This window comes from Arvicanthis niloticus, chromosome 1 (assembly GCF_011762505.2).
Source record: "Arvicanthis niloticus isolate mArvNil1 chromosome 1, mArvNil1.pat.X, whole genome shotgun sequence".
NCBI lineage: Eukaryota > Metazoa > Chordata > Mammalia > Rodentia > Muridae > Arvicanthis > Arvicanthis niloticus.
Window position 1 is genome coordinate 21,122,362 of NC_047658.1, and position 12,016 is coordinate 21,134,377.

Genomic DNA, 12,016 nt, shown 5'->3' on the forward strand with positions numbered 1-12,016 from the left:
AATGGTAGACTTACAGCTCCGGGCTAACACCATGTGTTTCCACTGCTATCTTTGATGAGAACAAAGATTATTATATACTTGTCCAGCTAGTTCCCGCAGGTACTCTTGAACTGAGTTTGAGATACACCCTAGATGATTCTGCAGAGAGCCTATTTTCCTTGACTCTAGCTGTTACATTGTGACTAGGAGTGGCCATAGGTATAGAGACAGGTGTGGCTACATTGATACAGACACCTCATTATTTTCATCAGCTAAGAGCTGCCACTGATGTAGATTTGAGAACCCTAGAACAGTCAGTAACAAAGTTGTTACTAGACTTGCTGTTTCTTAAAGGAGAAAGTCTGTGTGCTGCTCTAAGAAAAAAAAATGTTACTATTATGCAGACCATTCAAGAGTGACCAGAGAGTAAATTCAGAGAAAGGTTAGACCAGAGACAAGATAGAGAGGCACAGCAACGTTGATTCGAGAGTTGGTTCAATCCTCCCTTGCTGGACCCCTTGTGATTTTACTTTTGCTTTTAACCATAGGCCCCTACATTTTAAATAGATTAGTAACTTTTGTTAGAGAAAGGATAAATGCTGTTCAGCTTTTTGTGTTGTGCCACCAATATAGGACTTTGGGTCAAGAAAATGGTAATTATGATGACACTGGGGTTTAAACTTTTCTAAAGATCCTAATAAGAAGTGGGGTGAGAATAGACTTATTAATAATTGAGTTTTTATGATTAAAAACAACCAAATTGGAAGAAGTGGGGATGTAGAGTGAAAAATTATAAAGGCCATTTTATGAAATATGTGTAGATTTTTCGCCTTACAGAACTCGGAACTGAAAATAAGATTTCAGGCCTTCACATTCCAGGTGAAGGACACTTGCTGGATTACATTCCCCAAGCCTTGCCCAAGGCAGGAAGGCATTCCTGACTACAGATGACTACAGGTGGGGCCATAGCCCTATAGCCGGAAAAAGTAAAGATAGTAATCTGAAATGGCAGAATAGGACACAATAGCATGGTGAAAACCACATTTTTGAGAAGAATGAGTGTGCAGAGTTATCTCACATGACTCTAGATCATTTGGGCTAGATTCTCTGAAATGTTCCACTGTTCTTGGTTACCCCTCCCTTGGTCTTCCCAGTGCTATGTTCAAAATTTGTAAAACAACCAATCATGTGTAAGTGCGTGAAAATGCCTTCCTCTCCCCACCCCATGCTATAAAAGACCCTTTAACCCACCACACGGGGCCAAAAACCCTGCTCTTGGAGCTAAAGAGCTTGTCGTTTTTTACCACCGGCTCCTCCCCTAATAAACCTCTGCTGATTGCATCCAGGTATGGTTTCTTGTGATTTTTGGGTGGCCGCAATGTCCTGAGGCTTGAGGAAGGGTCTCCCGAGTATGGGGGTCTTCACCTTAGGCAGAAGGCTTGTTTGTATAATAATGTACATATTTCACATGCTTCCTTTAAAGGATGTCCTCCCTTTTAACATTAATGACTCCATGATAATCAGATACAGCACCAGTCGGCAAAGCAAAGGCGTGGCTAATGTCTTAGCAAAATGGTAAATTCTGGGACCTTCAGGACAGCCCTTAAGACTGTGGAAAAAGACTCTATAAACATGGGTTCCAAATATATATAATTTTTCAACTATGTAAAATATAAGGATGCAATTTGAATCATGAGGGGCTTCACAAATCTAAAGGAACAAAGGCAGTTGCATTCATGAGCCAGCTTGTCACAAAGATACAAAGAAAGTCAGATATAAACCACACAGATTCCTGAGTTCAATGTCAGCCTGGGATACAGCAAGGTTAGGTCCAGTTATGGAAGAAATAGTAATTTCAAGACCAGGTTTCACCCAGCTAGCTTATTGTCTGTGCTCAACAGAGGCAGACAGATCTCCAAATTCTTTTGCAATGTTAAAGAAAGTGTGAGCTTGCTGTCTCTTAAGAATAAGGGGGCTGAGGTCACCAGATGGTGATTCTTAGGATAATTTAAAGGAAACCTGAAGTAACTGACTGCATTAATATATAAAACAAATAACTGGGTTTATGATCTTCAGGAGATGAGGTATCCAGAGAATTTTTAAGGATAGCAAGAGAGAACTGCTTGGAGAACTGGCTCAAGCAGAACGCATGTGTGTGTGTGTGTGTGTGTGTGTGTGTGTGTGTGTGTGTGTATGTATAATGGCAAAATCCAACACCCCTTTGTGTTAAAAGTCTTGGAGAGATCATGAATACAAGGCATGCACCTAAATATAATACAAGCAATATAGAGTAAGCCAATAGCCAACATCAAATTAAATGGAGAGAAACTTAAAGCAATCCCACTAAAATAAGAGACCAGAAAAGGCTGCTCATTATGTTCCTATCTATTCAATATAGTACTTGAAGTTCTAGCTCAAGCACTAAAAAAATTAAAGGAGATCAAGGACACATAATTTGGAAAAGAAGTTAAAGTATCACTTTTTGTAGAGGATGTGATAGTATACACAAGCAACACCCAAAATTCTATCTGAGAAATCCTACAGCTGATAAACACCTTCAGCAAAGTAGTTGAATAAAGACTTAACTTAAATAAATCAATAGCCCTCCTTTACATAAATGATAAATGGACTGAGAAAGAAATTAGGGAAACAACACCCTTTACAATAGTCACAAATAATATGAAATAAAATGGTCCAACTCTAATAAAGCAAATGAAAGACCTGTATGACAAGAACTTCAAGTCTCTGAAGAAAGGAATTGAAGAAGACACCAGAAGATGGAAAGATCTCCTATGCTCATGGATCCATAGGATTAACATAGTGAAAATGGTTATCTTACCAAAGGCAATCTACAGATTCAATGCAATTCCCATCAAAATTCCAGTACAATTCTTTACAGATTTTAAAGAGCAATTCTAAACTCCATATGGAGAAACAAATCATCCAGGATAGCTAAATCAATCTTTAACAATTTAAGAATGCCAAGAAGATTCACCATTTCTCATTTCAAGCTATACCACAGAGCAATAGTGATGATAACTTCATGGTATTGGTAGAGAAACAGACAAATTAATCAATGGATTTGAATCAAAGACCCAGAAATAAATCCACATACCCACGGACACTTGATTTTTGACACAGAAGCCAAAAACCATACAATGAGAAAAAAGCATCTTCAACAAAGGGTGCTTGTCTAAGTGGAAGTCTGTTTGATGAAGAATGCAAATAGATCCATATTTATCACCCTGTACAAAACTCAAGTCCAAGTGGATCAAAGACTTCAGTATAAAATCTGATATAATAAATCTAATAGAAGGGAAAGTAGAAAATATCCTTGAATGCATTGATATAGGAGACAATTTACTGGACACAATACCAATGGCTTAGGCTGTAAGATCAACAACTATCGATAAATAGGACCTCACAAAACTGAAAAACTTCTCTACGGTGAAGGACACTGTCAATAGGAATAAACAATAGGACAAAGCCTACAGATTGGGAAAAGATCTTCATCAACCCTCTGTCTGATCTCTAAATTCATAAAGAACTCAAGAAGTTAGACACCAAAACCCCAAATAACCCAATTAAAAGGAGTACAGAGCTAAACAGAGAATTCTCAACAGAGGAATCTTAAATAGCTGAGGATCACTTAAAGAAATGTTCAAAATCCTTAGTCATCAGGGAAATGCAAATCAAAATGACCCTGAGAGTCCATCTTATGCCAATCAGAATAACCAAGATAGAAATTCAAGTGACATCACATGCTGGTGAGGATGTGGAGAAAGGTGACCATTGCTCCATGCTGGTGGGCTGCAAACTTATGTTACCACTCTGGAAATCAATCTGGTGGTTTCTTAGAAAATTTTGAATAGTTCTACTTGAAAACCCAGCTATACTGCTCTTGAGTATACTCTCCAAAAATGCTCCACCATACCACAAGGACACATATTCCTCTATGTTCATAGCAGCCTTATGTATAATAGCCAGAAATTTGAAACAACCCATATGTCCTTTAATAAAAAAAAAAACAGAAAAATATAGTTCATTTACACAATGGAATACTATTCAGCTATTAAAACCACCATGAATTTTTCAGGCAAATGTCTGGAACTAGAAAATATCATCCTGAGATAGAGAATCCAGACTTAAAAGGATATATCTACTCAGTGATAAGTACTTTAACTGTAAAGTACTGGATACCCATGATACACTCATTATACTCAAAAAAGCTAAACAATAAGGAAGCCCCAAGCAAGGTTGCTTGATTCTCTCTTAGAATGTAAAATAAAATAGTCATAAGAGGCAGAGGGAGGGAGAGACCTGGGTTGGAGAGTATATTTGGTGGGGAATGGAGAATAGATCAGGATCAGGTGTGGGAAGAGACAGGAGAAAAGGCCAGAGGGCCAGAAGAATGAATGTAAATCTGCAACTGCTGGGGTTGGTGGTTAGCAGGGCACCTCTAGGAAGTAACAGAGACTTGGGATGGGAAAGGCTCCCAGGAGCCAATACAGGTGACCTTAGCCTAGAGGCATAACAGTGGGGATATGGAGCCTGAAGTGGCCACTTTCTATAGCCAGGCAGGAATACCAGTGGACGGATAAGGACAACAACCCTCCCACAAAACTTTTGACCCAAAATATGTACTGTCTAAAAGAAATGCAAGGACAAAAATGGACCAGAAACTGAGGTACTGGCCAACCAATAACCAGCCCAACGTGAGATCAATCCCATGGGCAAGCACCAATCTTTGAAATTATCAATGATCATGTTATTTTCTGAAGAACTGCAACATTCTGCTGAAGAAGGGGTTTGTCAAAAGTGGGGAGCAGTCCTGATCCATAGTAATTACAAAGGGTCACATCTCAAGGGGATGGATGCACTGAAAGCTCAACAAAGAAATTGTAGGGAAGTTCCAGGCTGTATTTCTATTACAAGTCCTGCATTGCTCTACTTCCATGAGAATGATTAATTTCTTAATCAATTTAACCTCAGGCCATCAATTCAATGAGATTGTGGAATCGCTCCTCAAGGATAAGGGAAAAATTGTCTTGCAAAGCCTCTTGTGTCTGATCAAAGCAGCTCTCAGATACTGCACTAGAGTATAGTATTCTCTTCACCTTCTTCACCTTCTTCACCTTCTTCACCTTCTTCACCTTCTTCTTCTTCTTCTTCACCTTCTTCACCTTCTTCTTCTTCACCTTCTTCACCTTCTTCACCTTCTTCACCTTCTTCACCTTCTTCATCTTCTTCACCTTCTTTACTTTCTTCACCTTCTTCAACTTCTTTCTCAGGGTTGTCCTGCATGGTTTTCTGCAGACGGATCCTGAGAGTCCCACACTGGGATAGGTAGTGCTTAATGGAGCCAATGAGGAAGCAAATGATGGGGTTGGCACAGTTGTTAACACAGAACTGGTAGAGAATTTATCCCATGAAAAGAATTACAAGGCATAATATAATAAACATCTGTAATCCAGTGTAAGAGGAAAGTGTTAATCCCCAAAGAAAGGCCACAGATCATGAAGATTAGCACTGTGTACACAATGGTTACATACAACTTGGTCACAGGAATCTGACATGAACCACAGAAGATCTTGATCAACAGGGCCTGATTGGACCAAGAGAGAACTGCAAATAAAATAAGTAACCAGGCAACAATGATGAAATTAAATATCTATCATGTATCATTGTTAAAATTATTAGACAGGGATCTATAACTCTGCCCTTACAGGATGCTCAACAGCAGGGACAAAGCCCAGAGCAGATTACAAATGAGAAGTGATGTATGTTTGGTGCATTTTCCCTGATACCAAACCAGCCAAATGACAGAAACCAATGCTCAGCACTAATGGCTGTCAGCATGCTCATACCTCCAAGGTAAGCGATGGTGGACATAGTGTAGAAAAACCATGGGATGAGGATATATAGATGGAGGGGGAGAAGATAATTATCTTCTTTAGGTAAAATACAATTTGAGTGCAGAAGAAGTTTGTTCCAGTGAGGTTGAGCGCATAAAAAGAGAAGAAATTCCTGCACATCTGGAAGCCCAGAAGCCGTATCATTATTGCACTTCCTACCAGTGCAATGAGGGCAATGATAAAAGAAAAGAAAATCGTGGCACAGGACAAGATGTAACATGGTGAATTTTCAGTGTGGTTGCTTCCATTCAGTGCATTCCAGTCTAGGATGCTTGAATATATGCTTGGGAACATTCCACTACTGTTCCTGGAAAGAAAAGAAGACTTGAGCACATGATGGGCATTCTCTGATTCTTAGGACCACCCATATATGTGAACTGACCTGGTTCATAAGGAGAGGAAACAGGGTACAGAGATTAAGAAAATTTTCAAAACCAGTATTTTTGGAGCCTTCTTTTAAATCCAGTTTGTATTTATTTGGGCCATCAACAATCTATGTCCTGTACTGATATGAGAGAAGTTGATGGTCCCAGTATAGACTCTCAGTGTCTCAGACTATGTGACAGAAAGAACGGGTTTCTGAACCTGTGGAGGTTTGAAGTAGAATGGTCTCCATAGACTCATATACTTGAATGTGTGGTAACAAGTTGGTGGGATTGTTTTGGGAAGTGTCAGGAGGTGTGACTTTGTTGGAGAAGTCTTTGAGTTTTCAAAAGCCCTCAACAGACCTATTTTCCTTTAAAAAAAAATTCTGCTTGTAACTTGTCGGGCCATGGAAGGGTATTTGGGTTCTTGGATGGGCACAAGCCTGGAACCCCACGACCCCAATAGGGCAATGGCAGGTGTTTGACCACACTCCCAGAACCCAGGGTCCTGACACATGGTCTACATCTCCATTAATCTGTGCTCTGTAGTCACAAAAGGGCTATGCAGGCCCTCCCAAAGGGGTGTCACCTAGCACAGGTAGAGGGCATGGCTATAGGCCTCTAATTTCCATATTAATGAGTTACCTAAATGCCAGAGGGTGTAGCTAATTAAGTTACTCCCTCCCAGATCTGCCCCTCTTTCCCCCTTTCTATTTAAGCCAGGCCCATTCTGGCTTAAGGGGGGTGTGTATATACCATCTACATTCGCCATGAACAATAAACTCTTGGAAACCCACAAACTCCCTCGTGTCTACTGTGGCCTGCTGTCTTGTGGCCAGTGTGGAGGACTTCCCTGTGACCCAGCCGCAGGTCCACTGCAACAGTTTTCCCACAGTAACTTTTGGATAAGATCTAAGGTCTCACTGCTCTGGAACTATGCCTCTCTACTCACTGCTTCACTCCTGGCTAGGGTATTCCAGGATTCACCCCTGAAAATGTAAACAAGGCCTCAAGTACATGCTTTCTTTTATAAATTTCCTTAGTCATGGTGTCCCTTCAAACCAATAGAGCTGTAACAAAGACAGAATCTCAAGTTCTTTCTGTCATGAGAGTGATTCAGTTCTGCTGCAGGAATTGGAAACCAAAAGCATGACCAATGTCTGCTGTCAGTTCTGGTGTGGGACAGGCTATCAAGTGGGAAAATACGGAATTAATGAAAGAAAAATATGAAGGGAATGCCAAGTCTTACTAACATTAGTATGAAAAGAACCAGACCTGTAGGCAAATGTGCCACATGTGAACCCACAGTGACTGTGACTGTATATACAAGACCTGAAGAAGATCAAGCCAGCCAAGATAGCAGCATGGATGAAAGAAGGGCTTATGGGCTTCCACCCTTACCTGAGGAGATATTGGCAGCTGATAGTTCCTGAGGCAGAGAGTCACTTTTCTTCAAGAGTCACTTCAGAGAGACTCTTCATGGTCTCACACCTATACACATATGGGCAGTACTAAGGGTACTCAATGGTGTTCTTTTATAATAGCACACGAAGAAGGCAGGGGCAAGAGGTGCATTATAGGAGAGAAATTAAAGGGGTTGTAGGTTATAAACCTTGATCTTCCAATATCCCTTAGTCAAGTCTGAAGGCCCCAATGTTGCCAAGAGGGACTTTCCAGTCTCCTGATAAGGAGGGATACCTGAGGTTCCTTGCAGTCTCCTCCTAAAGGTGACATTACAAGATCGTGCTATAAGAAAAGCAAACTACAACTTTAAGAATAAGTTCTTGAAAAAAAAAAAAGACCTTACCTTTCCCAGATTCTTTTTGATGGAGGTGGTAAGCTGGTAAGTGACAAAGTAAAGAGACTGCGAATTCACTTGCCAATACCAAGGATATCTGTGTTCTAGAAAGGTGTCTACCAGGAATGAAGCCTGTGACTTGAAGAAGCCTTATCAAATGGTAGAGAGGTCTGAAGTTTCCTATATGTAGAAGTGTTGGCAAATGCATGTCACTCCTTTGAGTCACGTTCTTCATGAGATGAGTTCTAACATTTGGTCTGGCAAGTACTCCTTTGTCTTCTTCTTAAGCCAACCCTATGGCTCCCTTCCGTTTTAGGGTTTATTGTTTCTAGACTTCTTCAGGCTAGGTGACTGCCAATGCACAATAAGCTAGTGCTTGGAGCTTGTGCACATAAAAGCCACATTGTCCTCTCTTGTATTTAATAAGAAAAGGTCCTAAGCAAGCTGAACTACAAATATTCATATCACGCCATTACCACATAATAGTCTTGAAGGATTTGGGGGAAGTTGTGAATATGATTAAAATACATTGTATGAAATTTTTATTTTATTTTTTATTAGATATTTTATTTACACTTCAGATGCCATCCCCTTTCCCCATTCCCTCCTTAGAAAACCCATATCCCATGCCCCCTTTTTCTTTTTGCACATATACATTTTTTTAAAAATGTTAATCATAGGCTTTATAAGTTTGGTATTGCTCAATCAGAGGTGTAACCCACAACCTAGATATGTCAACTATCTTTGACTGGTGGAGATACATGAACATCTGCCTCCCTGTCTCCCCCTCTTTCTCTTTTTCATCACCTAGCTTCTCCTCTCCTTCTTCTCCTCCTCTTCTTACTCCTTCTCTTCCTCTCAGTACTCCTCCCATCTTAGCTCCTCCTACATATCACCCTTCCTGTTAAAATGAAACTTTTCTCTCAAAATACAATTAGAGCTTAATTATGCCAATTTGTACCTGTGAGGTACAAGATAGTCCTCATACCCAGTCCAACATTTTGTTGACTAACCAGAACCTCTGTCGTCTCTCCTAACTAAAACACTTAGTTCTGAACCTGGCTTTTTCCTTGGCTTTAGGATGACCATCCACTCAAATCTTTTCTCTCAAGGTAAATAGCCAGGATTGGCTATGAGGCTATAAGTTTTCAACCCCGTCAGAAATCCAGAATGACTGAGTTAACTATAATTGTGGGAAGCACAAAGCATAGCTTCTAAAACTTAGCCAATGTATAGAGACCTCTGAACACCTGGACACTCCCTCTACTACAAAATGTTGGAGCATCTGTCCTTCAGCCTTCTGGCCCAGGATCATCTGACAGACCTTAGTGCTGCAGAATTATTAAGGGCTGATTACTCTGTCTAGGCAGATATAATCAATCGACTGTTCTGCAAGTGTGTCCTTTTCTATTACCACATAATAGTCTTGAAGGATTTGGGGGAAGTTGTGAATATGGTTAAAATACATTGTATGAAATTTTTAGGAAATAATTTAAAACATTTTTTTATAACAAGAAAAGAAAATGCACATTCTCGAGATTGCCACAAGGCAAAGTTGTTTGAGGTATGGATCAAAACATGGATCTCTCTGCCACAGGGCACAGGTCAAGTTCTGAGCTCTGCCTGTCAAAACTGACCCAATGATAGATGTGTCCACAAAGGATGTGGGATGCATCATAGAAACAGTCCCTTGACCACTGAGGTGAATGCTCCTGGTGTATTTGTATTCTTCATTTTTCTAGCCTCAGCCCAAATTGGGGTTGGCAGTGGTTGTGGCAGAGATTCGTATCTGGATGCTAGTGCACAGGTCTCAGTTAGATTCTCCTACAGACTGCTCTGTAGAAGAAGTAGTATTCAGAGCGAATATTCAGAGCTTCTTTTCTTACTAGTGATGGATCCCATTTATGGGAGGTGTAAATTTCAGAGTCTTGCTTCACTACCTTTCACTACCAAATAATGGCAGGCCACTTTTATGTCCATTCTAGTTCCTGAGTATAAATATGTTGAGACAGATGACAGTTGTAGACTAGTCACTTAGTCTCTTATTCTCTTCACTGTTTAGTTATGCATCAGATCACTGACTGTTTCCACTGGGGAAAAAAGAGCATGGAGAGCAGATTGAATATATGGATAGAAATATAACTAGAGAGCAATTTGACATGACCCCTTATCAAAATAACAGTAGCAGGTTCTAACCTAGGGCCTATGATGCCAGTAGATATGGGCATTTGAGTGAGATTGTTACCAGATATAAAATTCCCTCCTATGGAGGAGGCATCAGATCAGACAAATGCAGTTAGTTACCCTGTCATAGCCATGCCATTATGCATCTGTGGGCACATCTTGCATGCCAGAATTTCAGCATGCAGAGTCAAAATATATATGCTGTGCAATTAATCAGATTTGCCCGTCTTTCTGCTTGTTTATTTCATCATTAGGTTTTGCAAGCATGTGGTTAAGTCTGACACTCAAATAAGGCAACAGCATGTAAGGTTTGAGGTTGGCTGTTTCCCTGTGGTTTGAATTTCTCAAGTACCCTAGTAGACATTCAGTTTCATCCCTCCCTTTCCTCCCACTTTGTCTCTTAAATTGCTTAGAGAATTTTCCTCTTCTTGCGTGCTCTAAACACTCATGGTAGGTTTCAAATGGAATTCATAATGTAAAGTAATACATTCATTTAAATGTTTCATTTCTTCTCAATTTTTGCAAATATTTTAAGGTAAAATAATTAAGAATAAAAAATAAGTTATGTGTAAAAGATGACTTAGGTATAGGTTTGGTGTAAACTGTATTGAAGGGCATATTCATATGACTCATAATAATCAAAATGCAATTTCTTCCTTCCTTCCTTCCTTCCTTCCTTCCTTCCTTCCTTCCTTCCTTCCTTCCTTCCTTCCTTCCTTTCCATTCCAAATGATGCCCACCTCTCAGTTTCTTTCTCAAAGAGTCTTTCACTGCATTTCCCCTCCCCTTCTCCTATCAGAAGGTGGGGCCCACCTACATATCCCTCCCACCCTGGTGCATCAAATCTCTGCAGGGTCACATCCTCTCCCACTGCTGCCAGACAATGTATCTCTATTGTGGAACATATTCCAAAGTCGGGCTACAGCTTTAGGAACAGTCCTTGTTCCAGTTGTTGTGGGACCCATGTGGAGACTGAGATGCATGTCTGCTACATATATGCCCAGGGGACTTGGGCCAGCCTGTGTATGCTCTTTGGTTGTTGGCTCAGTCTCTAAGAGCTCCCAGGGGTTCAGATTAGTTGACTTTATTGTTTGATAGGAACTCCACAGGAACACACACACACACACACACACACACACACACACACACACACCTCTGAAGTCACTCTGTACTCACCTATTGAATACTGCTCCTAGAGGAAAACACTGCTTCTGCTTCCTTTACCAGCCACAAACTTGATCTGCATTTTCTTATACTTTTAGAAGCATGACATAAGCAATTTTGGATCCTAGCATCCTATACATAGCCTCTTGTTTGGAATTACTCCATTTTGTTTTATTTCTTGTATCAGCATTGTAAAGCTCTATAGTTTTACCATAGTTAACCATTTCATATTGATTGATTGAGCATTTTTATGGAAAGAATTTTGTACATACATGCTTTTAGTTTCTTGGCTATGCTGTATTGCACATTATGCCTCATTATATAAAGAACTAATTAAGTAATTTCTAGTGTGGTTGTACTTACTCTCAACAAAGCATGAGAGCTCCAGTTGCTCTACATGCTCCTGATGTGGGGTAGGGGGGCATGCTGAGACTTTTCTATCTTAAATACTCTAATTACTGTGAAATACTGTTCTGCTTACATTTCTCTTGTGACACAAGTTTGTGATGACACAAATTTGTGATTTCAAGTGACATGCCATATTCTGAGGCCAGTGCTTCCTAGTGGGTGCCCTTCTCCATCCTCAGCCTCTTACACCCTTTCTGACTGCA

At 40.2% G+C, this 12,016-nt stretch overlaps 1 pseudogene; it reads right to left on the reverse strand.

Moving 5' to 3' along the window:
• Window positions 1–1,681: 1,681 nt before the first annotated feature.
• The window catches only part of LOC117695038 (mas-related G-protein coupled receptor member B8-like), an 83,331-nt pseudogene continuing 72,996 nt past the window's right edge, over window positions 1,682–12,016 (reverse strand).